At 35.4% G+C, this 27,310-nt stretch overlaps 1 protein-coding gene and 1 pseudogene across 1 annotated transcript in view; one reads left to right on the top strand and one right to left on the bottom strand.

Moving 5' to 3' along the window:
• Positions 1-27,310, bottom strand: part of NEGR1 (neuronal growth regulator 1) — an 856,835-nt gene that overhangs the window by 697,590 nt on the left and 131,935 nt on the right. The window lies entirely within an intron of this gene.
• Positions 24,100-24,199, top strand: LOC118985723 (uncharacterized; annotated as a pseudogene).

Below are 27,310 nucleotides of genomic sequence, written 5' to 3'. Positions count from 1 at the left end.
ATATTCAAGACTGAATATAACTCTTGTGTATGACAGCACCACACAGATTGCTTTATCAGTCAGGGAGTTATTGCTGTTGTACCAGGCTTATACCTTTACCAGTTAGCCCATTTAGTGACGCCCTCTATTTTTTCTTTGTTAAAGCATTTGCACAATTTCATGTTATCATGTAATAATCGTAAAGCAATATAAGTTATAATTTTATACTTGAAAGTTTCAGAACTGATCAACTTATTGAGTGCAATGGTTAATTTTATGTGTCACTTTGATTGGAATATTCTTTTAGACATTTCTGTGAAGGCATTTTTCAAATGAGATTAACATTTAAATTAGTAGACTTTGAATAAAGCAGATTATCCTCCACAATACAGATGGACACCATCCAATCAGTCCAATACCTTAAGAGAACAAAGTAGAGCAAGTAATTCTCTAGCAAACTGACTTTGGACTCAAAATTTAACTTCTCCCTGGGCCTACCCTGCAGATTTGAAACCTGCCAAGCATTCACAATCACGTGAACCAATTCCTTAAAATCTCTCAATCTCTCTCAGTCTTTTTCTCTCTCTCATATATATATGTATGTGTGTATATATATATATATATATATATATATATATATATATGCACACACACACACAAGCACATACACACACACCCAAAGTATTTGGTCCAGTCTGACATTCTCTATCACTTCAATACAGCATGCAGATAGAAAAGAGTCATTTAGGCCAGAGCAGGGTTCCATGTCTCCCAAAGTCAGTAGGCCCATTTCCCATAGACATATGCCCAGAGCCGAAATGAACACATAAACAGTCAAGTGCAGATGAAGTCCGCTGCAGGCTTCAGCACAACTTACACTTTACCTATAGCCCTTCAAGATTCTTAACTGCATTTTCTACCTTCCACACCCCAAGTCAGGCCAGATATATTTATGATTTATTTATATCATATATTTGTATGATATATAGATAAAGATGTAGAAATAGATCTACATCTCTGCTATTCATTTTGTTTCTCTCGATAGCCTTAATACACTGAACATTAAGAACATAAAATAAGACTTGGAATAATTACATAAACAAAAATTGATTCTTCTTTGGAAGGAAGCTCTTCAGTTCCTTATAATATTTAAAATTGTGAGAAAACATTCTAGAATATCTTTCTCCTTTTTGTATTTAAAGAGAGAAAACAGAAAGTTTTGGAAATTTCCCACCATCCTCAGGTACAGAAACACCTATTCTTTTGGACAAAACTGATCACCTATGAGAGCTTCATTTTAATTCACTGAACTTGTAATGTGTCAGTAAAGAGAATTTAGAGTACTCATGAAAAGTTTGAGTTGTTGACCAAGTTAATTCTTGCATAAAGATTGTATGTTTCACTACTGTTTTTGATGCCAACATGGGATCGGCAACATCTTGAAAAACCTGCCTTTCCCAACCTAGAAGCTGTTTTTTGTTTTAGGGAAGATAGAGTGATCATACCTTTGTTCAGAGTTTTGCTCTGTTAACCAAAGAACTTCCTTGGGAACAGAAGTCCTTGAGAAGCTCCGAACAAGGCAATGCTTTTTGTCTTTTATATTTATTTGTATTTTTTAATTTTTTAAAGATTTTATTTATTTATCTTTAGAGGGGAAAGGAAGGATAGAAGGAGAGAAGTATCAATGTGTGGTTGCCTCTGGTGAGTCCCCTGCTGGGAACTGGCCTGCAACCCAGGCATGTGCCCTGACTGGGAATCGAACCGAGATCGTGAGGTTTGCAGACCCACGCTCAATCCACTGAGCTACGCCAGCCATGGCTGTCTTTTATATTTTTTATGTGATTTTTTTTCATTGAGCATATAAAATAATGTCACACTGCTCTGGGTTGAAAAGAATGGGAATTCGCACCATAAATCATAGATGAAAAATCAGCCAGGCAGCTGACTGATGGGGGGAGCAGGATGAAAGATGGTGAAGGGATTAACCAAAGATCGTTTATGCACAACCCCTGGGCACAGACAACAATGTGATGATTGACTTGGGGAGGGGAGAGGGTGAGGCTAGATAAGGTGGGGAAAGGGAGAAAACCGGGAACAATTATAACAGCATAAACTAAAAACTTTAAAAAATTAGTCAAGGAGACAGACATCATGAATAGACCGAAGAAAATGTGGCTGGTAGTAAGTTTCATAATGCTGTCTAATAGCAAGTTTTAAGTTTATTCATACTAGAACCATCTTTCCTTCCTTCACTTATATGAAAAGTTGTATTCGAAGTTTCAGCCTGGCCTCAACAGTGTGGTCTTCAATCTTATTAAGCCCGGGGGGACATTAATATCAGTGACTCAAAAGATTATTACTGGTGCCAGAAAATTACTAAACTATTACTCGGCTGGAGAAGGCTCCAGGCATTCAGTGGGTGTGCCAGGGGCAGAATTACTCCTTCCATATGCAGAAAGTACCACTAACTGACCTAACGTCAATTATGGGGTGCGCACTAAAGGAAAGGAAGCCAAGTTTGTATTATGAGAGTTGAAGGTATAGGTCTTACTTTTTCTGCCATGTCATCCCAAAGATGGGAGGGGTGGCAAAGGAGCTCTGAAAACACAAATGCAGGCCTGTGAAACCAATACAGAAATAAACGTTCAACCAGAAATAGGATATTCCTTAAGAAGATCTGGGTTAAAGTTTAGATGGTGTTTTATATGTAGCCTACATTTGAAATTAAGCAAAAGTTGATCAGCCTCTTTAAAACATAAGAAACTTATGAATCAAGGAAATAAGCCTGGATGATATTATGTTATGATTCTCTACTAGTTTGGAGGGTTAGTAGAAGGATAGTAGAGATTTCCATTTTCTAGATACACAGTAAATAAAAGTTCCATTTGGGAATGCAATGGAGGTGGTGTGTTGCTGAAAGACATTTGTTTATTTATGTATTTATTTTACATAATGCCATTCTATACATTTTTATTTTTTAACTTTGTGGACATTAAAACATATTCTGAAGAAGGTAAAGCCATAAACTTTAAGTTTAAATGTATCTATCTATCCACCAAACTTCTTTCAAAAGCAACTATGCTCTGTAAAGCAGCAAATGCATTAGTGATAGCATTTTAAAATAATTGCCTTGCAAAGCATAGATCTTTTTGAATTGCGAAGAGTAACATCCCATTTACAACCTCAGATTTAGCATTTTGGCTTTCCTTAAAGGCATGTGCACCCTTAAGGGTTTGGATAGATAATCACTAGCATACTGGTGTGATAGAAGAGAATCAATACATAGTAAATATTTGCGAAGCAAAATTAGTCACTATATTAACTTAAAATATTTAAATGACATATGTAAAGATTAATATAAATCTTCAATTGATTAAGCCTGTAAAAACGTTTATGTTAGTTATTTCCACTCATTTCTTCAGAAACAATTTGGTAACACGAACATATCGTCCAATGTACATCTATTGGAAGTTTTCATAAAACTTCTGCCCTGATTTTGATAATAAAAATATTAATTGAAATATTTTCATAAAGGACACATTAAAATAGTTCACTCATCACTTAGTTCCACATGCCTCCAAGAACGCATTTTATCTCGGTTTATTATTGCTGGTGTGAAAGAAAGCTCAAGTGAAAGCTTAATAGTTTGCTGGGACCTCTGACTGGAACATGAGTCGATGGCATTGCAAACCACATTCAGATTAACCCCTTCCACCTTCTTATCTTCTTGTCTAGTTAATGAGTTTTACTAACAGACATTAAAATACGTGGGATAATGGAGTTCCATTCTTTTCACATGCTATAAGGCACATTTCTGGAATACTTTATGTAGTTTTTAAAGATGTGTCTCATTTTTTTTGTTACTTTTATTAGACCTAGGGATGTTTTGAACAGCGTCTTTTCGTCCTCAATGATCCCTAAAAAAACAAACAAAAAAAAAGATTTAGCGGCTACTTTTGTCACCCCATTATTCGTATTAGCAGCACTCTGAAAACAGTAAGGAGTTACCTGTTTGAGAATATAGATTAAATGTTACTCAGAATTTAGGAGCAACGACATATTTCTGTGCTTTAATCTGCTAACATCCTAGGCACAAAGAAAACATCTACCAAGACATTTCTGACTTTGGTCTCTGGGGGAATAAAAAGAAAATCCCATGGAGCCTAAACAGATACTGTTTCCAGTAGGAGAGTGGAATTTGGAACAGCCTGTCTGCTTGCACACACTAAGTCCCTAACACTGCTAGTCTTCCAGGAATATTCCTCTGTGCCCCAGTCCGTAAAGCCTGAAATATATTCCCCAATGGCTTGTGAGCAGAATGCTTCCTCGGGGTGGACACCTGCTAGTTTAACATTCTTTATATAAGCCAGACTGTAAGCAGAGGGATGCTCACTTGCCTCAGGGTATTTTTGATTCTCAAGTGCCACCTGCTTTAGAAACTGCAGCCAAATGTTATCTAAGAGAAGTGGCGTGAAGTATGGCAAAGAAACCCTGTGACTACAGAGGGCTGTAGAAACACTGCGGGTACTATGGACTGTTTATACAGGATACATTGTTTATACAGGACTGTATAAACAATGCAGAAAGTCACCTGTACCACTTTGCTGGAGATGAGATGGGCAGAAGCCCGGGGCACTGCTAAGAATTCTCTCAGCCACAAACCACTCTCCTCCTCCTACTTCTCAGATCTAGGTACGGTGTTTGAGGGCATGGAATTTTTCCTGTGTGTGCCGCAAGACCTGTGTGTCCTTACAGCTCTCAGTCTTTCTGATACTTCTTTTCAACAAGACTCCAGCAGTGACTTAGGCTCTGTCAACCAGAATTAAAACGTGAAAAGAAAGGTGGCAGACCATCCTGTACTCATTTTGGTAGTGAGGACTGAGCAGGAATTTTGTGACTTGTGTGACAATAATCCTGGTCGTGGTTAGGGCGGTATGTCCTTGGAGTAGGTATGAGAAAAGCTGTACCCTAATTTCCCTCCTTTCTAAATGTGGTGAACTAAGCATTCTTTTGTGTGTGTGTGTGTGTGTGTGTGTGATTTTTATTTTTATTTTTTTAATTTTAATTTTTATTTAATTCTTGTTCAAGTACAGTTTTCTGTCAGTGTCACTCTATGAGTCACTAAGGAAGGACCTGGGTAAGCCTATTTCTCCAGTTCTTCTGACAATTTTAAGTACCGGATTTCCTAAACTAAGTCCTTTTCTGTTTAAAATGACTACAGTGGCTTTTGTAACCTTAGCTAAACCCTGAAATATGTACTTATAAATATAAATTTATTTAAATCACAATATATAAATAAACTACAATGTATATATTATATATCATTATACATATGTACATGTATTTCTATATTTCCATTTTGATGTTGAAAACAATTTCCATATAAATTTTATATAAATGTAGTTATGATAATTAACCAATGTTTAAGATACTGTTATAAAATTGGAGGCTACATAATAAGCACAATTGCATTTTTATGAATCTTGGTGAAAGTCTCCATTCAGAGATTATATTTGGGGATTTTACTGATTTTTGTTATAGCTAATCTCACTGATTTTTGTTATAGCTAATCTACTCAAAGTTTCAACTAATCCTTAGGTTAAAAACACAATGGAATTCTATACAACAGAAAGAAAGAAGGAGCTCCTACCTTTTGCAACAGCATGGATGGAACTGGAAAGCATTATGCTGAGTGAAATAAACCAGGTGTTGAAAGACAAATACCATATGATCTCACCTTTAACAGGAAGCTAAACAACAAAACAAACAAGCAAGCAAAATACAACCAAAGACACTGAAATAGAGAACAGGGGGACAGTGACCAGAGGGGAGAGGGGAGGGAATTTCAGGGGAAATAGGGGAGGGATTTAGAGGAACAAATATAAAGGATATGTGGACAACAACTAAGGGTGGAATTGGGAGGGAGGGGGGAGCACGGGGGGTGGGGTGGAATGGGATGGGAGTAATAGACAGAAAACTGTCCTAGAAAAATAATTAAATAAATTTAAAAAAATAGTAAAGATTATTTTATTTTTGTCTGCTACTCCTGTCCATCAGTTTTCACACTTCAGCTCTGACAATAACAATGGTATTTCTTACACAACTACTATGTAGAGTATTAAGATGGATATTCACCATTTGACAATATTTAATCTTCAGTCAAAAAGTGAACATTGTAATGAATTATTTTATTAAATGGACAAATAATTTGATTAGGATTTGCTTTATTCTAGAAGGTGATATTTACAGTCACCTAATAAAGCAATAAATTACAATGGATATGATAAATGCAATCATAAATGTTTGAACAAAGTGCAGGGGAAGCACGTCCTTATCTCTAAAATGGGTTGGGAAAGGCTTCATCGGAATGAAAGGCAATGAGGTTTGGAAGGATGAATAGGGTTTTCACACATGAATAAAAGCTATAATGCTATAAAAGCTATAACAAATGTTCCTTTAAACAAAGACAGTACAATCCATGAAGAATAAATGGAAATAGATATATATTAAGTAAACATACTGTTCTTAGTGAGTACTATTCTTTTTGTTTTGGGTAAGAATAAAAGTAAATAGGCAAAAATGACTAAAGGTATTTCAATTAAAATTTATGCACATTTTTGAAGATTTTGTATATGAGGCAATAGAAGCCCCATTCACCCCACCCTTAAATGAAGAATAATACATGGGAAGACTATAAGACTTAGATGCCTTAGTATAAAAACGGGGAAGGGGTCATAAGAATAAAACCAAAGTGAGGTAGCAGAAAACCATAATGTTTGTCAAAAAAATAATAACTGCTAAGATTTCCATATGGGATAAACAGTTCAAAAGGTAAAATTTGAATTGCAAAAATCAAAATATCTCAGTGGTTGTCAGTGAGGGATGAATTTATCTTCTACGTTCTTCCCTCCTTCCCCCCACCCCGTGGTGGACTTTTGGCTGGAGATATTTTGGAGTGCCACACCACCATGTAATGGGTATATAAGATATGAATGCTGTTACATATACAGTTGCCAGAGAAATCCTAGAATATTTTCAGAAAGGGCTTTTCATAGTGAATAAGCAGAGAAACATCTCAATTAGTCATCTTCTAAAATAATTAAATATGCTGGAGAAGAGTATCTTAGTTTAACTGGGTCTTATGGTGAGTTTAAAATAAACATCTATAAATGATTAATAAGAATTACTCAAACTAATATAAAACCCAGAGTCATAATCTGACAAGGTGAGAACCTTTGGGTTATACATAATTTAAATCAAATAGACCTGTAGGTCATCTTGTAGCTCACCTACTGCCAAAGGAATATTGATGACAAACACACAGAGTCTACATTGGTGACCCTTAGAGAAATGAGCCTTTGAAAATATTGTGACTGTATTGTATATCCGAGAGTTGCTGAGAGAGTAGGTCTTAAAAGTTCTCCTCTGCTGATGAGCGTTAAGTAAACTTAATGTGGTAATAGCTTTGTAATATATGCATATGTCGAATCATTATGTTGTATACATTAAAACAATACAATACTATCTGTCAACTACATCTCAGTAAAAATGGGGTTAAAGATATCTACAAAGCCAAAAAACCTACAGCTGACTTATTTAATAGTAAAATATTGAACATTCTCCCTCTGAGGTGACAATGCAATCTGTGGAAGAGAGTTTGTTCTTTTAAACATATGAGTCTGGAAAAATATATATAATATAATTTAATATTTATGTATAATATACAAAGTATTATATATGTATATAAACACATATATATATATTTGTGGAATTTTATATACATGAAAAATCACATGAATTTTACTTTTATCTTATACTATATGCAAAAATTAAAGACATTTATAAATGTAAATTTGAAATGACCAAACTTCAAAAAATGTAGAATATCTTCATGACCTTGGAGTAGGCAAAGATTTCTTAAACAGGGCACACAGATAATAACCACAAGAGAATAATAACAGAGTGGAGCTCCACTGAAAAAACTTTTATTAACAATATCAGTCATAGAGGAAAGAGGAAGGATATTTTCACTCATCTAACTATCATCTGTCTATCAAAGTTTATATTCAGAATACATTAACAACTCATGCAAATCAAAGACAAGTTTATTAGATGTTCATGTCAAGGGGCAGGCCAATCGGTGTGAGAGGCTCAGCTCTTTCCTGCTTGGTGTTGATGGCAGCTTTGTGCGCAAGCCGAGGCTGGGAGGGCCCTGATTCCGCTTTATGAAATGATCTCTTATCTCCCTGCTTTGCTGGCCTCAGTGAAATAGGGCCCTAGGGCCCAATGTATTTTGTCTCCCTGAGAAAAGCTCAAAATGGGCCCTTTAGAGGTTCCTCTTTCTGTCTTTGTCTTGTGGAAATGCACTCTGCAGAGGATTCTTGAGCCTGACCTGCCTGTTTTGTAGATCTTCTCTGTAGGCGGTGCTTTGCATCCTGCGGGAGGTAAGCGCTGAGTGCAACCTTCTCTTCCTGGACGTCCAACCTCCACCAGGGAAGGAGATCTGTCTGGCTGAAAATAATCTCAGGTGCTCATCTCCCATTCTCCAATTCCCAGCCCCCTGCCCTAGCATCAAACAGAATTCAGAGCTCATCACTCTGTGCAGCCTCCGCCCTGCCGGCTATGCTGGGCTGGGGCCAAGAAATCCCCTTGCTGCGCGCCTTTCTGATCTTTCTGCTGGGCTGCACTCAGTGAAGCAAACCACGCCCTCAATCCTTTCCCCTCGATGCCAGGGCAGTGGTGTACAGGGTACCTGCCCAGCACACATCAGCTCCCCTGCTAAAACGTCTCTCTGGGTACTCCCACTGCAGCACTGAGTCCCTGTCCCGCGCTCCGTGCACACCCACTCTCCCAGAAGACATGAGCCTCGCACCATCTTGGCTGGCTGCATCCAGTCTCTTCCTCCCGCCTTGGATGCAGATAGAATCAATCTCTCTCTCTCTCTCTCTCTCTCTCTCTCTCTCACCCTTTCTAAACTCTAAATTTGGGGGTGTTCAAAGAAGTAATTTTTCACATGACAGTTATTTTCAAACATTTCTTTATATACTTTATAAATGAACAACTTTCATTACATGTTGCTATTATTTATGATAAATTGAATCTGTCCCATTTAAAACTGAATAAATTCATGTTTGTGGTAATATAACCAAAATTTTATTATTTTGTTGCAATACATTTCTTACATTGACAGTTGCAACTACACACACACACACACACAGACATACATACTTATCCACATCACATTCACACCTATACTTCCACACACCATAAAGCAAAGGTCAGTTTTATAAAATATCAAGTATGAAAACTTATATGCTATTTTTAAATTGATAAAAATAGAAAAACAATAATTGCATAAAATAGCCCCAATTTTTAAGACAATACTACAAGTATTCTATAGCATATTCATGGCTTTATTTAAGATACATACTATAATAAAAAAACTATAATAAATATCATACCTAAGCACCTGGATTATCCTTATCTACCAATGAGAAAATGGAGAATAAAATATAATTCAAGCTTTCCTTAAAGATATTAGTAAATACCTCTTAAGCAGTGAAAGTATGGGTCAGGCTTGTAAAATAAGCAAACATACAAAAGCAAAATACGTTGGCAGGCAATTTGGGTGGACTTTATTTTATCCTTCCCCCTTTCAAATTTATTTTTCAATGATAGTTGATATACATCCTCCCCCTTTCTTTCAGAGAAATGATTATTACCTAGACATTTACTAAGATAGCTAAATAGTAATAAGAAGAGTTTACCAATTGATTTGTGATTATTAAAAGATTATTGCCATTCTATCTTCTTTTTGTGGGGCAATGAACAAAATTTATAAGGTACATATTCAAATAACTTTCTAGTATTTGATGTAAATATTGTTTATCTCAATACTAAACTGAATACTAATTGCTTTCCACAAAGGAAGTTTCCTATAAAGCATGAATAATTACTTTCTTTAGGAAGATTTTATAATTATCAATAATGCCAGCCCAAGCACATAATTTCTAGGCTTGTTCAAAAAAAAAATAAAGCCTCCCTATACTTACTAAGCTCCTAAGTGAATTATGCTGCAAATATATCAGAACACGCTGTCTTCATCTATTTCCAGAAAACATTAAACTACTACCCTCAACAAGCTGTTCTCATTTATAATACAATGCATTTGTAGTGTTGGCAAATGGGAAATCCCAGAGCTGGTGAATAAACAGGAAGCTTCATCTAGTGTTAATAATCCCCCAGGACCCTATTTGTAAAGAAATGACCTTTGCAATAACATGCACAAATGTGTAGTTTGATATTTGGCAGAGACATTGTGAATTTTATTCCCAATACATTTAATAACTTTATGTTTTTTTCACATACACAAGCATACACAAACTTGTGACCTTGGGCATGTTTATGAAAAATTATATGCATACATACATTATGTATATAACTAGACATGTATGCATATAGATTATATATCATTATGCATATATATGCATCACATATATTATACATACGACTTAGCAGCAGTTCTTAGGGCTTGTACAATGAACTCTTTAATTATAGAAAATATTAGCATGGCACAAAGTGGAGTGAAATTATTCTGGGTAGAGTGGTCTATTGTCATTAAAGTAATATTCAAAGGACATTTTAATTTAAATGCTGCTATAAATATCAGAAACTATTTACAGAAGTAAATGTCATTAACCCTTAACCTGTTGGAGTGCAGTTTTTCTCTGCAATTCCATAACCACCTCAACAGAAATTAATGAATTCCAGTAACAGTATTAAACTGTGGTTACACTGAAATACATTATTTTAAAACAATCTGGCAACTTGTTCATTCTAGACATTTTCTGAGTATGTCTAAATAATGTGAGACATAATTTTCAAACAGATGACACATCATAGAATACCCTATTTAAACATCTGTTAATTGTACATGATATGAAATAAACTTCATGTCAGATGATGTGTTTTGAAGCCTTATTCAATCTTTATGCAAAGGTCCTCAAATGAATAAAAATCTCTCTATGCAGCTATGCAGGTAATCAAAGTTTGGGTCCAGAAACTTCTGGGAGCAGTTATTAGCAAAAGTGTATTTGCCATGAGACTAATGAAGCTTAATTGTCAAGGTTCCTAACTGCAAGGACTTGGGAGGGGTCTTACAATTCTGTATAGATGGTCACATCTTTTTTTTTAAGATTTTATTTATTTACTTTTAGAGGAAGGGGAAGGGAGGGAGAAAGGCAGGGAAGGAAATATTGATGTGTGAGAAATACATCAATGGGTTGCCTCTCCTACATGCCTCCACTGGAGACCTAGCTGGCAACTCAGGCATGTGCCCTGATTCAGTATGAAAGCGGCAACCTATAGGTTTGCAGGTGGGCACTCAATCCATTGAGTGACACCACGTCACTTGTCATTGGTCACATGTTTCTAAAAATGAAGAAGTAAAATAGTTTTTGTATTTGTTTTCTTACAAAGATTCTTGAAATTATATAAATTCCATTCCCTGAAGAATCTGGTCTATTTTGATTCTAAGATATCTATGGAGAACTTTGTGATCTTAAAATCTCAATAAAGTTCTGTTCAGTATTGCCAAAAAACAAACATAAAGAAGAATCTCTTTATGTGGTATCATAGACCCTACTACCTGTGTTAATTGCATCTATATTTGCCTATTTATTTCCATGAACCTTCAACTATAATGAAAGAATGTTTTATTCTCCAAGCTGATTTTGGCCTCATAAGCAAAGAATTTATCATGAATAAAATCATTCACAGAATATTTTAAATTTATTTTATATAATCCTGAAGTTATGTTGTAGAATTCATATAGGTGTATAGAACCAACAGGAAGACCAAATTCCCCTAGAAGCACGTCAGCAGGCCCCCAAATACTTTTTTGCTTCACATCACATAATATTAAGAGCTTTAAAACAATGCTGTTGGATCATGATAATAATAAAGTTTAACTATAGGTGGCCACTCACGTGGAAATAAAGGCAACAGTTTGGGGCAGAGATGAGGACTTCAACACTAGACAATAGATGAAGTCTCTTAAAGTTTATGAGAAAAAAGTAAAATGTAGAATATATAAAAAGCTTCCTGCAGCTTTCAAGCAACAGAAAAAGTCCTGTAGAGAAACGTGATGAAGGCAAAGAAGTTATCTCTTGTTCGTATTCTCAGCCTAACAAAGTAGTCTTAAATATGATCAAATCATTATCTAATGGGAGGAGGTAACATTTTTTATATAATTGATCTAAATGTTTTCAAGTCAAAAGATTGCTTTAATGACTGCATTTAAGGTTGTGAGTAATTGAACACCCATAAAAGCACAAGGGGAAGGTGGGTTTATTTTGTATCATCTGCACACGCAAAATTATAGACGTGAAACACCAGTAGTCCAGGGAATGTTTCGGCCTCGATTAGTACTGCTTCGGCCAATTTAAGAAATACATATTCTTTTACTGGAATGTATTAATTATCTTTGCTTAACACTAGGAATCTATCATTTATACATTTATATAGTCTGAGATGGAATGTCTGAGGAATTGGAAAGGGAATGAAACATATTTCTCCATTCAAACACAGAAGCTGCTGGCTTCTAAGTCCCCTGCCTTTAGGTGTATTCATGATTAACAGTAAGAAAGAAAATATGAGTATTTCTGAGCCATCACCAGGGAGGTTTTAGCACCCCCACCAGCACCACGAATCCTCCCCAGTCCTAGATAAGCATGCATTTGTTGGAAACAGTGGGCCTTCTATTCCAACTATAGTTTCAAGACAAATTCTTGTGTTTCTTCTTGTCATTATGGTCATCCTAATTTCCCTCCTTGCTTTGCCCACATTCTGAGGGAACCCCTGGAGTACAGTTAAAAAGAACGGAAAAAAAGAAGAGTAGCCAGAGCAAAACCTAAGCCTTACGATCAGGACAGAAAAACAAAACATATAAACAAAATAAAATAGCAATCCAACCTTGAGAGGTAGGGAAGATAAATACATTTACCTGGAAACCCAGTAATAAATAGGTGTATGTAAGTGGAAGGAACCAAATGGCTCACAGATTAGGGGTTAATTTTACAAAAATGAATCTGGTTCCCTGGACAGATACAAAAGATGACCAGAAACTCATTTCCACTGTCCCTAGTATGTCATGCTACCAACTGCCTTTGTGAAAAGCAGTGTTAAAACTTATAGATGGTAGCTCACTCTTGGCATTGGATGCTTTTTATTTTTAGAATTACATTGGATTTTACAAAAGAATTACTAAAGAATATATGTGGTTTAATGTGGAATTAATCTCAAACAAGCAATTTTCATTGATAACATTATTGGCATAAATAATTTGACTTGAAAACGCAAAATCATCTACACGGTTAAGGGACCATATCAATAATTTCCTCATTGGTTAACATAAGTTATTTTAAAAGTGAGTATTATTTTTTCCTTAACTAAAATCTTTATTTTTTTCCAAAATTTTAAAAATTATTTTATTGTTCAATTACAGTTGTCTGCATTTTACCCTCACCACAAAAAAATTTATTAATGATGGTAAACATATAAGGTTCCTATTAAAGTTTGAAGTTACTCTAGTTTCTTACATGTCACTCAATAAAACATCAGTAACAACCTCTGCGAACTGTGCGGTTAAAGTGAGTGTCCCCTGTCCATAAAAAGGACGCTGCTAAATGAAGTCCTGTGATTACATCTCATTCAAATTTCCCACACGGAGGATCGCAAGAGCACATAGGCAGGGGCGTATACATTTCAGTAGCCTTCATTCTAAGATTAAAAAATTTTATCTTAATATTTATTCATGGCCTCTAAAATAGCAATACTAATAAGAATAACACAATTTCCATAGTACTATCATTAATATATATTTATGCCAAAAAAGCTACTAAGCTATAAAAGCCAGTACAAAGTGTAGCCAAATAAAAATGTAAATTTAGTCCATAAATTATATGTTCAATTACATACACTGAATATCTATTAAGTTATTTGTAAATCAATGATAAAATTTCAGTATTAAAATACAATGGTATTTTCTTATATTTCATGAAAACAGCAATGAAATATTGTTACTATTATGGATATATACACATCACAGATAGTGTATTCAAAAGAGCAAATATAGCCCTGGCTGGTGTGACTCAGTAGATTGGGTGCCTATAAACCAAAAGGTTTCTGGTTGGACTCCCAGTCAGGGCACATGCCTGGGTGCGGGCGTGGTCCCCAGCTGTGGATGTGTGAGAGGCAATCGATCCATGTTATCTCTCACACATCAATGTGTCTCTCTCTTTGTTTCTCCCTCCTTTCCCCTCTCCTTAAAAATAAATAAATAGGATTGTTAATAAAAAATCTTCAATGTTAAAAAATGTCAAATACAGCAGTGAATACTTATTTTATTCAAAATATGTATAAAGTAATGTAATAGGATAACACACGAATGCTCCTTTTGAAAGATTTAATATTTTTCACCCAGAATCAAGAAGTTTATCTGTTAAAATTAAATAGTCTTACTGAATGTATGGAAAGTAATCTCCCTTTTATCCACAGCACAACAAAGTAAGTAGTATCGAAGTGAAGAGACACGACATCGGTCATACAGCTGGTGACGCAATGAGAGTAGAACTCGATGCCCGACTTTCCATCCAGAACTTTAATTACACTTGTTGCTCCTCAAAGACAATTTTCCCAACTGTGAAATAATTCTAATTTATGACAGTAAGATTAGTAAATTCTTAAGAAAAACTGTGAGGACAACGAGGGATAGCCTACTATGTGACGTGATTCCCTCCTGTAAGTCATTGAAAATACAATTGTGTGTGTGTGTGTGTGTGTGTGTGAGTGAGAGTGAGAGAGAGAGAGAGAGAGAGAGAGAGAGAGGGGAAGGGAGATCATTTGCTAGAAAAAGTCTGTGGTGGAAATAAGAGTGTTTCATTTTTATCTCCACAGTCCCCGATCTTCTCAAATTCCAGAAACACCTATTTAAAAATCAAAGTACAATTTTAAAACCAATGCTACAACAAATTTGTAACAACAATTATTATATTTTTAAACATGCTTATTATGTTAGTTTTATTGTAAGGGGTAACTGAATCTTAACGAATCCATATTATTTTCTTTATGCTAGATTATGTTTTCACTATTACAATGAGCTGCCTGAATGAGTCCTGACTGTATTTAGGTTTAGCTATTTCCCAGGAGCCCATACATTTAAATAACCAGAGGGAAAGGAGTTGGGGGAGGCAGAGAGGGTGTAGTGGAATCAACGTGATGAAAGGAGGCTTGGGGTGGTGACTGCACAGCACAATATACAGATGATGCACCATAGAAATGTCCACCTGAGAAACTTACATAATTTTATTAACCGATGTCCCCCAGTAAAGTCAATTAAAATAAGCAAATGAAGGTATGGTTCAACCATAAAAATAAAAGGAAATACAAAGACAATATAAAATATATAAATAGATAGATAATAAATGATGGCAGAAAGTCCATCCCCTAGAAACAGCATCACGGTACGACCTAAGCCTAGAACCGGAGTTCAAGTTCTGCCTCTGCCTCTAATGGCTTGTAAGGCCTCCAGCTAGCTTTTCCCACTCCCTGAGCCCATTATTTCTTCCGTAAAACAATAGTAGTGTTAAAAACTGTCAAAGATCAGAGATTTTATCCTACTTGTAAGCTAATATGTCAGCCTGCCACCAGTAGACATGAGACTCTTGGGACAGAGAAAAAGAACTTTATCATCATTTTATGAGCTTTATATATCGGCGGTTCCTTTTCCATCCCAGGAAACCTGAACAAGGCGCAAGAGGATGCTGCAAAGCGGGCTTAAGTTGCGGTGGAAGTTCTCGGAATTTAAAAAAGCCCAATCTCACAAAAGGGTTTCCGGCAAGCCTGCCCAGCATTTGCCCCCGGGGGGGGGGGGGGGNATTTGCCCCCAGGGGGGGGGGGGGGGAGATCTTATCTTGATTATACTAGACTCAAACAAATGTACTTTTCCGACAAAAGTGATCACAAAACATATAGAAACACCATGGAGAATTAGCTCTCACAGGTAAGAGCATCACTGTGGCTATGGGCAGCCATAATGTATAAACAATGTTACTTAAAAGTGTAAAAATTGTAATTTGTTATATTATGTTAATTTTTATCACTAGAAATTTTCTTTAAAAATAGCCTTTGTATAATGAAGCTAAAAATTAAAAGCTTCTAAAGGCAGTAAATTCGTCACATGTTCAAAGTAGTCCTTAATAAAGCGTGGTATCTTGAACATATATATTTCATATACAAAATAAATAGAGCGACAATTAGCAGCTGAGTATTTTTAGCACACCCATGTCTTTGACAAAACAGCACCTGGAAGACACATAATTCATCACAACCAAGGAGTAACTGATGATGTTTTTATTTCCAAAAGGGAAAGGAACTATCTTTTTCTACAATTATATATTTACAATTTTATATCATCTTTTTCAAAGTCCAGAAGATAAAGGGGAAGCAAACATTGTTACCTCCAACTGGTTGGAAGACAAAAAGGAAACAACAAACTAGCTAACAAACATGCATTGGAGAGATATTTTAGGAAGAAAGCAAATGGCATGAAAACACACACTTCTATCAGTCGAATGAATATAAATAACTCCCAGGAATAGTGATCTTACACATGCTTAGTAGACTCTTACAGAACATTTAATATGACCTAAAAATCATCTGGATAAAGATCTTATCTCTCTTTGATGATCACATTAAATAAGGATGAAATATGTCTTATTTGCTAAAGGAAATAGGTTGTTAGAAGCTCAAGAAGTATAAAAATATAAAAAGCTAAGTTGCATTAAACAATATAATCATACTGGATCGTGAGAGAGAATTACTTTAACGGTTTGCAATGGTATTAAATCCCTTTAAAAGAAACATAGTTACAAAGAACAGGTGTGGAACATTTGGGCAATTGAGACCGATAGTATTATTAAAGTGCAGCAATAAATAATAAACAGAGTATATCTGAAAAATGAATAGCGGCCCCCTGAGTGTGAAATTTAATAAAGATAGGTGCCACAAAGTAGATATAACTATCAGTAATAACTTAAAATTGCAACAATAATAGCATTCATAATTTTCAGAGATATGAATATATGTGGCAGTCATATATGTGACCATTCATGCTAAACCTAAAATAGTTTCAAAAATTATATATAGTTTTAAGTGAAATTATTTTACAAAAAGGTGGTAAGCATTTTATATTAGCTTGCTGTAATTTTGGTATGTTCAATTATTTTGAATGTTATTGTTACACTTCTTGACTAGGGCTAAGAATTTCTAAAGTCACATTTATGTTGGTTAATAGCCTAGTCATTTCACCAGGATGTATTTATTTTTCTATATTTAATCATGCTAATGACAATGAAAAAATAAAATAAAATGTAATGGAACAAATGAGTGAACCATATGACTGTATTGGTCGGCCTCCTTACAGTTTCCAGGCTGTGGCACAGGGAGAGTAAACCAAGGCAGAGCTTAGCAAACTCCTGAGTTGAGGAGACAGAGCTGGAGACTGGGGTTTTCAGGGCAGCATTTTCAAGGTAGTACCAAAGAAAGAGACCTGAATATATGCAGAGCCTACCTTAACTCTTCAGCAAAATGTTGATCTGTACATATATATATGTACATATATATATGTACAGATCAACATTATAAACTATAAACTGTGTATATATATATATACACATCACTATAAACTGTATATATATATATATATGTATTTATTATTTAACAGCCTTCAGTAATAATTATTTAAACAAAATAATAAAAATGTATGCATAGCATTTATAAATAAATGGCATTTATAATGTAAGTAAAATGTAAGGTGAAAATGGAGTAAAGGCTAGGAAAGACAAATGAAAGTATACTATCATAAGGTTCTTAGAGTATAATTCAGAAGTATAATATCAAATTAAAGTTTTCACAGATTAAATTTACATAATATAAATCCCTAAACAACTACTAAAATAATAAAAGGATGAGCTGTAACCTGTAAGCCAAAATCAAAAGGAACAATAAAAATACTTCTTTAATTAAAAAGAAAACAGCCCTGGCTGGTGTAGCTCAGTGGATTGAGCGTGGGCCTGTGAACCACAGGATCACGGTTTGATTCCCAGTCAGGGCACATGCCTGGGTTGCGGGCCAGTTCCCAGCAGGGGACTCACGAAAGGCAACCATACATTGATATTTCTCTCTTTCTCTCCTTCCCTTCCCCTCTAAAGATAAATAAATAAAATAAATAAATAAATAAATAAATAAATCTAAAAAAAAAAAGAAAACAAAACATGAGTAAAAGGGGAATAAGAAACAAATAGGACAAATGAAAACACACAGTAAGGTCATAGACTTACATAGGATTATATCAAAAGTCATCACATTAAAATAGCTAGTGTTCTAAACATCCAATTAAATGGGAGATATGTCAAACTGGATGAAAAAAGAATACCCAATTCTATGTTATGAAGAAGAAATACACAAATACATTCTAAATATAAAGATAAAATAAGTTAATAATAAGATAAGCAAACATAATCTATACAACATATAAAAAATAAAGTGGTTATATTAATAAAAGAAAAAGCTTACTTCAGAGCAAAGAGTGTAGCAGAAATAAAGAAGGTAATTTCATAATTGTAAAGGATTCAGTTAATCAAGAAGATACAATCTTAAAAGTATTTGCATATAATAACAGAGGTTAAAAATACATAAAGCTAACACTGCTAAAACTGCAGTTATATAGATAAGCCCACAATCGTAGTTGATTTGAACACCTATTTCTCAATAATAGGATAAGCACACAAAACATAATCAATGGAATGAAACATATTGACAACAGTATCAACTTGATATAAGTTTACATTTGCAGAATATTCTACCAAACAAAAGAATAATACACATTTTTTCAAGTGTGCATGAAACATCAAGATAAGCTATACTCTGTATCATAAAAAAAGACTCGATCATTTTTTTAAAATTCAAGTTATAGGCAGTATGTTCTAATTCCACAATAAAATTAAATTATAATTCAATAAAAAAGTTATCTGGAGATTTCCCAAATGTTGTAAACTAGATAGCTCATTTCTACCTAACTCATGAGTCAAAAAATAAATAAAAGGAAAATTAGAAATTTGTTGGAGGTCGTTAAGCAGTACTGAGAGTGGTGTTATAGCACAACAAGCCTGTATTAGAAGTTAAAAAAAGTTTCAATCCAATGACTTTCCCTTTCAGAAATTAAAGAAAGAGGAGATAATTGTACCCAAACTAATCAGAAGAAAGGAAATAACACACAGATCAGAGAGAAAACCAATGATCTAGAGAACAAAAACTATAGATACACCAAAAGTCAGTTATATAAGACAAAATAATGAAATTGACAAACCTCTAGCCACATTGATCAGACAAAAATGAAAATAAATAATTTATCATTGTCAGGGATGAACATGGTAACATATTACTATAGATTCTACATATATTACACGTATAAAAGCAGAATATTCAGAACAGTTTTATGCTAATACATTCAAAAAGTTAGATAAGTTTTTTGAATGATATGAACTATATGAACTATAGTTTACTCAGAGAAAGACAACCTGAATAGCCCTATATATATTAAAACATATACTATATCATTTACATATTCTAGAAAATACAAACTATTCTATAAGCAGAATGCTGATAAATATTTGGCTGGGGACAAGGTAGGTGTAGCAGAGAGAATGAAAGGGAGAATTTAAAAGAGGAATGAGAAAAACATTGGGGGCGGTTCGATTCCCAGTCAGGGCACATGCCTGGGTTGCAGGCTGGTTCCCTGCAGGCCAACTCCCAGTGGGGGATGCACGAAAGGCAACCATACATTGATGTTTCTCTCCCTCTCCTTCCCCTCTAGAGATAAATAAATAAATAAAATCTCAAAAAAAAAGAAAAACACTGGGGGGATGATGGATATGTTTACTATCTTAATTCTGGTAATAGTTTCATTTGTATATATTCACCAAAATATGCTGAATTGTACATATTGAAAATGAGTGGTTTATTGTTCATCATAGTGAAAAATTCCTCAAAAAAAGAATAAATGACTTAAGTTTGATTAATAGCTATTAGAAAAGCTAAGGCATTTAGTTATTCTTTATACATTTTAATATATAAAAACAATTATGTATTATACAAAAAAATTCATATCATTTCCAATATGTAATAAAATATAGCATTAAAGAAGAGAAAATAAAAGTGTGATTCACTCTTACATCTAATTCCCAAGTCATTAGTTCCATAGAATAGAGTACTTAGAAAATATTTCTAAGAACTGATTTCTGGTCATAAGGTTTTAATATTTATAATTAAACAAGTTACATAAATTTAAATTTGTTTAAATATGATATTTGAAAAAAAGGAATACTCAGAGCTTAACCATCCTAAACGAACACACAAACACACACTCAGGCAGATATAAAGTGTGACATAAACTTAAGGGTCAGGATGGCACATGAACAATGACCCTCGTCCAAGTGACAAGAATTTTAGCCCATTACATGCATATGATTCTAATGTTAGCATAGGTAGTTAGCTAGTTATCAACAGGAAGAAAGCAAAGGGAATAGGACATTGTTGAGCCTAATGGGCTGAAGGGTGAACCTGTTTGCTGCACCAGGAAGCTCAAACATTTACAGACTCTTTCACACACTGCAGGGGACTGCCACAGAAGAGATTTAATTTTCAGATCATACAGGAAATCTTCCCAATAGCACTGCCCTCCCTCCAGCCCTGGATTTTAAGGGGGAGAGGAGGTAAGCACAAGTGCAATATAAATCAAAATAGTGTACTGGCAGTTGCTTGATCTCAGAGGTCTGTCAGCCAAGCCTGGGAAAGAGATCAGTTGCCTAGGGGGGGTCAACCCATCAAAAGCCCTGGAAAATTTGTGGAGTTGATTAATTCCTAAAATGTACTTGGGCTCTGGCTGGTGTGGCTCTGTGGACTGAATGCCAACTTGTCAACCAAAGGGTCATTGGTTTGCTTCCCAGTCAGGACACATGCCTGGGTTGCAGGCCAGGGCCCCAGTAGGGGGCATGGGAGAGGCAACCACACACTGAGGTTTTTCTTCCTCTCTTTCTCCATCCCTTTCCCTCTGTCAAAATATTAATAAATAAAATATTTTTTAAAAATATGTGCTTGGTCCCTCCCAGGAAAATATAACCCAGCCTAACAAAAAAGACTCTATCCTGCTTACTCAAGATCACACACTCACCCAATTTGTTCTCCATAGTGACCAGGTTGGTCTAGCAGCCAAGCAGAGTACAAAGACTGCTTGGGTACAGCAGAACAGCTGGGAATGGCACAAAGCAACCTGGATGAGGACTGAGACCACCTAGTAGTTGTGTTGGCTCCTAAGGACTAAGCTTTAATATGAAGCAGAAACTCTGAACACTGACCTATATTTTTGTCTTGCTCAAGACACAGAAGGACTTTTTCCACGTTGGGAGAGACAGACGTGGGATACAGAAGAAGCCCTGAAGATTTATTCCACCTGAATAAATCTTGCCGCACCACAGTCTTCTGTGTGTGGGTCCATGTAAATGCTTTTGTCTGAATCCCATGAAAGAACCCCACTTGCAATGTCAATGCTAAAACTTCAGTATGTAATCAAGCACACCTGACAACAAAGCATGCTTAGTTGATATTGAGCCCTTTCATATTATAAAACTACAGAATAGTCAAAATAAATATTTTATGAAACAGTTTAGCAATAGAACTTCCAGAAATTAGACATAAAAAAATGATAATTACCTGAAGCCACAAATGCAATTTAGACACAATTTTTTAAAATTGTGCTTAACTTGCAGAGGCTGAAGGACTACTGGAACAGCATTTGGACATTAAGGATCAGCCACTAAATTGTAATTCCCATTTCTACTGGAAGACAAGAACCACGGGGGGCAAAAGATGGAGTTAGATGGAGACACCTCTCTGAAGATGGCAGGGTTAGAGTACTATTCCATTTGCAAAGGAAAGCAACAAGAAAATCTCCTTCTATCTCTCCAGAGATGGATTTATAAAATTTCCTCCTACTTAGGCTCTATGTGAGAAAAATTACATTCTAAACTTCTCAGAAATATACTTCCAAAGTCCACAGTGCATGGTACTCACAAATGTGGACCCTGAGAAGATGTAAACTCTGAGATGGAATTTATCTGCTTAGCTGGGTTCCCTATGATCAATCAAAGGCCCAGACTTTATGAATAATAGGAGTCCAGCTGCATTTTGCTTGTAGGGGCTCCTCATGTACTCTATGTACCTAAAGAACCTCAGACTGAACTTTCAGCTTCCTGCATTATGCCTTGCTTGTTTATGCCATCTCAGTCTGACTCAACCACTGCAGTGAAACCCTGGTTTCAGCCTTTTACCCACGGACTGAGACCTGCCCTGCCCAATCAGAACTGCACAATTGGCATACCTCATAAGTGGACCTAATTGAAAACTCGGGTGGGAATGTTTGCTGTAAGTGATGGCCTCCCCTTTGTCTCAGTGGAGAACAATCTAGGATGGCACCTGAATCTGTGTCTCTTAGGCTGCAACTCCATTTTGCTCAAAACATGCTGTTTATCTTTTAATGCAACCTAAAATTAATTTTGTTTTTACATAAAGAAACAAATAAGCAAATGGAAACAAAACTAAACAAAATACTGGTCAAGATGCAGTTACAATCCACAATTATAAGTTAGACCATTCAATAAATTACTATGAGGAAGATAGTGAACAGTAATTAGAAGAATATGCACCTTAAGTCTAAAACAATACAACTGATAAGAGTCATGTTTAAAGCAATTAAGATAAAGAGACATCAACATGATAATAAAACAAAACAAAAACTATCAAAAAGAGGAAGCATCCGAAAACAAGCTAGAAATAAAAGTATCTAGTCGTGAACTGTATAAGGGCACTCAGTCAAAAGGTCAAGATAGATTGACTACATATATGATGGTGGTCCTAGAGGATTAGCATGAATCTAATTTTCTTAACCCCTAGTGACATCCTAGCCTAATCCATTACTCTTCTGTGATGATCTCAATCCATGGGCCAGCAACCTCTGGGGCACTCACCTGGACCACTGTGTGCTTCTCGAACAGTACTTCTAAAAATCAGCATTATATCTGAATCAGTGCTCATGGTTCTTATTATGATTGCGAGATATCCTTCAACAATAACCATTATAAAACTTTGAGGAAAAATTAGTTTATTATGTACAGGCAGGCCCTGGTGTAAACAAGATAAGCCAGAGGGCAAACAGCAAGGAGGGTGAGTGGGGGACCCTCCTATCACACAGAGAGCAGTGGGGTTCTGCTTTATCTGAGGTCCAGTAAGATGGCCTAGGGGTCCAATGGATCACTTTTTTTTACTGGTGAACTTAAATCAAAACATCAGAGATTTAAGCTCAAAAACAGGAAAAAAACCCCAGCTCAAATGATGTTATAGAAATCAACCAAGATCTGTAAAACAATGAAGCTCGAACATGGAGGAGGAGGCCTGGCTCTATACCTAGTCACATGGCTGGCAATGTGTTTAAATGCCTTAGCCCTCTTTGAAGTGGAACCCTGGGAACTCAAAGCTTAAATCAGGCACTTGTGTTATTAAAAAAAAAAAGCCAAGCATCAAGATTTATTCTTCAATTACTCAAGTGTTTGGAATGATGCTGTTGTAAATAAACCTACTGCATCTCCATAGGTGCTATAGCCTCTGATTTGTGTAAGTACACATTATGATGTTAGCACAATGAAACATTTTTCAGAATATTTATTTCCCCATCCTTAAGTTGCACATGACTCTATTCACTACATTAAAACTAAATAACAGACTAAACAGAAGTGCTCACTTTGTCAGCACGTATACTAAAATTGGAATAATACAGGGACCAGAGGGAAGAGGAGAGGGAATTTCAGGGGGAAAGTGGAAGGATTTATAGGAACAAGTATAAAGGACACATGGACAAAAACTAAGGGGGGTGGAAATGGGAGGGAGGTGGGGAGCACTGGGGTGGTGGGCTGGGATGGGAGTAAAAGACAGAAAACTGTACTTGAACAATAATTAAATAAATTAAAAAATAAAGAAAAAAATACAGAGAAGATTAGCATGGTCCCTGAGCAAGGAAGACATGCAAGTTCATAAAGTGTTCCATATTGTTAGTATGGTACTGTCAGAAGAACAGACACATAGATCAATACAACAGAATAGACAGCCCAGAAATAAACCCATGTTTATATGGCAAATCAATATTCAACAAAGGGGGCAGGAGAATAGAATACAGTAAAAATACTCTCTTTAATAAATAGTGTTAGGAGATCTGGGCAGGAACATACAAAATAATGAAACTAGACTACCTACTTACACCATACATGAGAATAAACTCAAGGTGAATGAAAAACCTAAACATAAGCCATGACACCATAGAAGTCCTAGAAGAGAACATAGGCAGGTAAATTTCAGATATCCCACACTGTATTATTTTTGCCAATATATCTCCTAGGGCAAGGAAAATAAGAGAAAAAATAAACAAAAGGGACTACTTCAAATAAAAAAGCTTTTGCACAGCTAAAGAAACTGTCAACAAATATAAAGGGAACCTACCATATGGGAGAACATATTGCCAAATGATACCTTGGACAAGGGTTTGATTGACCAAATATGTAAAGAACTCATACAACTCCACTCCAGGAAGACAAACAATCCAATTAAAAAATCGCCAAAGGAACTGAATAGACACTTGTCCAAATAGAAGATACAGAGGGCCCAGAAACATGAGGGTCTCATGAAAGGACCCTTAACATCAGTAAATGAGTGGATCAAAAAATGTGGTACATTTACACAATGCAATACTATGCAGTAGAAAGAAAGAAGGAACGCCTACCCTTCACAACAGTGTGGATGGAACTGGAGAAAATTATGCAAAGTGAAATAAGCCAGAGGGTGAAAGACAAATCCCATATGATCTCACCTATAAGAGAACAAAACGAACAAATGGGAAAAATAGAACCAGAGTTGTAGAAACAAGGAACAGACTGAAAGTGAACAGAGAGGAGTGAGGAGCAGGATAAGTGTAGAAATAAGGGGAAGGTACTAGTCAAAGAATGATCATGTACGTATGAATGATCCATGGACATAGACAACAGTATGGAGCTTGACTGTGGGAACAAGGGATGGGATGGGTGGAGAAGAGAAAAGGAGAAAAACTGGGACAACTGTAATAGAACAACAATAAAATATTTAATAAAAAAGACTAAACAGCAGATCAACATTACTAATCTGGAAGCTTAGTCATCTGGAAATTATCTGAGATCACCCATGTTACAGCAAATAGATGTAAAGAAAGAGCAAAAAATAAAGAGACAGCTAAGAAACAAAAGGGATAGGATGAAATGTTCCTATTTATGTATATTAATGTGAGGGTAGAATGGGGGGAGGCAATATTGAAATATTAGTGGGTGAGAATCTTCCATAATTAAAATTTAAATCTTTAGATTGAATAAACATAGTCAGTCAAAATCTAGACTTAAAAAAAGTCTAGATGATATCTAGTCTAAAAATAGCAGAACACCAAAGGCAGAGAGAGATAAAATTTAGAATACCTATAGAGGAACAACAGTTAGATTAATAGGTGACCTTTAAACAATGTTAATAAACAATGTAATAAGATGTGCTAGATGACTATGACAAATAGATGCGATCCTTTAATTTTAGACCTAGCTGAACTATCATTCAAGATTCAGGGCAAAATGAAAATATTTTCTGATGAAATAGAATGTTCTTTATTTATTCTTGCTGACTGTACCATAAAGGATAGAAAAACAAAGGAATAAATTCAGTTTGGAAGAAGGGAGTGAAATGGGAGAAACAAAGCATCATCTGTAAAAATACCATAGCAAACATTTCCATTGGTGGGTTAAAACCAGGTAGAATCAAAACCACTATGGAAAACAGTATGGAATTTTCTAAGAAAACTAAAAATGAACGTGCCTTTTGACCCAGCAATTCCAGTGCTAGGATTGTATCCTAAGAACCCTGAAACACCAATCCAAAAGAACCTATGCACCCCGATGTTCATAGCAGCACAATTTACAATAGCCAAGAGTTGGAAGCAACCTAGATGCGCATCGGTAAATGACTGGATCAAAAAGCTATGGCACATTTACACAACGGAATTCTATGCTGCAGAAAGGAAGAAGGAACTCCTACCCTTAACAACATCATGGATGGAACTGGAAAGCATTATGCTGGGTGAAATAAGCCAGGTGGTGAAAGACAAATACCATATGATATCACTGTTAACAGGAATCTAAACAACAAAACAAACAAGCAAGCAAAATATGACCAATGACACTGAAATACGGAACAGGCTGACAGGGTCCAGAGGGGAGAAGGGAGAGAATCATAGGGAAAAAGGGGATGGACTCACATAGATAAGTATAAAGGACACATGGACAATAACTAAGGTGGGGGGCAGAAATGGGAGGAAGGTGGGGAGCACTGGGGGGTGCAGGGCTGGGAATATAAGACAGAAAACTGTACTTGAACAAGAATTAAATTTAAAAAAAATGTAAAACAATAACAGAGATTTCATGTGGGGCTGATTGCTATTCAAGCATTTTGATATCCTGGAATGTTTGGTGGAAGATAGAGCTATTGACATCTTTTGTGGATTGTCAAGTTGAGAATACTTGTTAGAAAATCTAAGAATAACTATTATACGACCAGAAGTATGCAACTTTAAATGCTGTTGTGGGAAAAGGAAGTGGATAGTAATCAATTTATTAGATTGAAGGCACAATGACAACAAAACACTAAAATTTTCATTTAAAAAGAGCCTGAAAAATATACTCAAATGATACTTTACAGAAGATAATATAAATGAAATATACATATTTTAAACATGCACAAGTGACCAAAATGGCATGTTAGTGAAAAAAAAGCAAATGGCCAAAATTTAGATACCTTATGGTACAATTTATTTTTAAATGTACACTAAACAGTTCCTGTTATAAACTGTAAAAAAGTTTAGAAGGCACAGATGCACTCTAACTTCAGGTTGCTCATAAAACAACTGAAGCTTAGGAGAAAAGGAAATTAGATGAAGTGAAATGTGCCAAGCTTTCTTTATAATATCTTATTCTTTATACTTTTTTGCTGTATTATTTTTTATTTCTTTAAAAACAAAGAATGTAAAGTAAATATTGCAAAGAGTCAGCAGCTGTTAAATCTACTTGGTGGGTAGAATGTTTATGCTATTTTTTATATTTTT

The sequence above is a fragment of the Sturnira hondurensis genome, unplaced genomic scaffold (assembly GCF_014824575.4).
Source record: "Sturnira hondurensis isolate 20B ecotype Veracruz unplaced genomic scaffold, ASM1482457v3 Scaffold0000648, whole genome shotgun sequence".
NCBI lineage: Eukaryota > Metazoa > Chordata > Mammalia > Chiroptera > Phyllostomidae > Sturnira > Sturnira hondurensis.
Note: the sequence above shows the minus strand (reverse complement) of the source record. Positions and strands in the feature narration are given on the sequence as shown.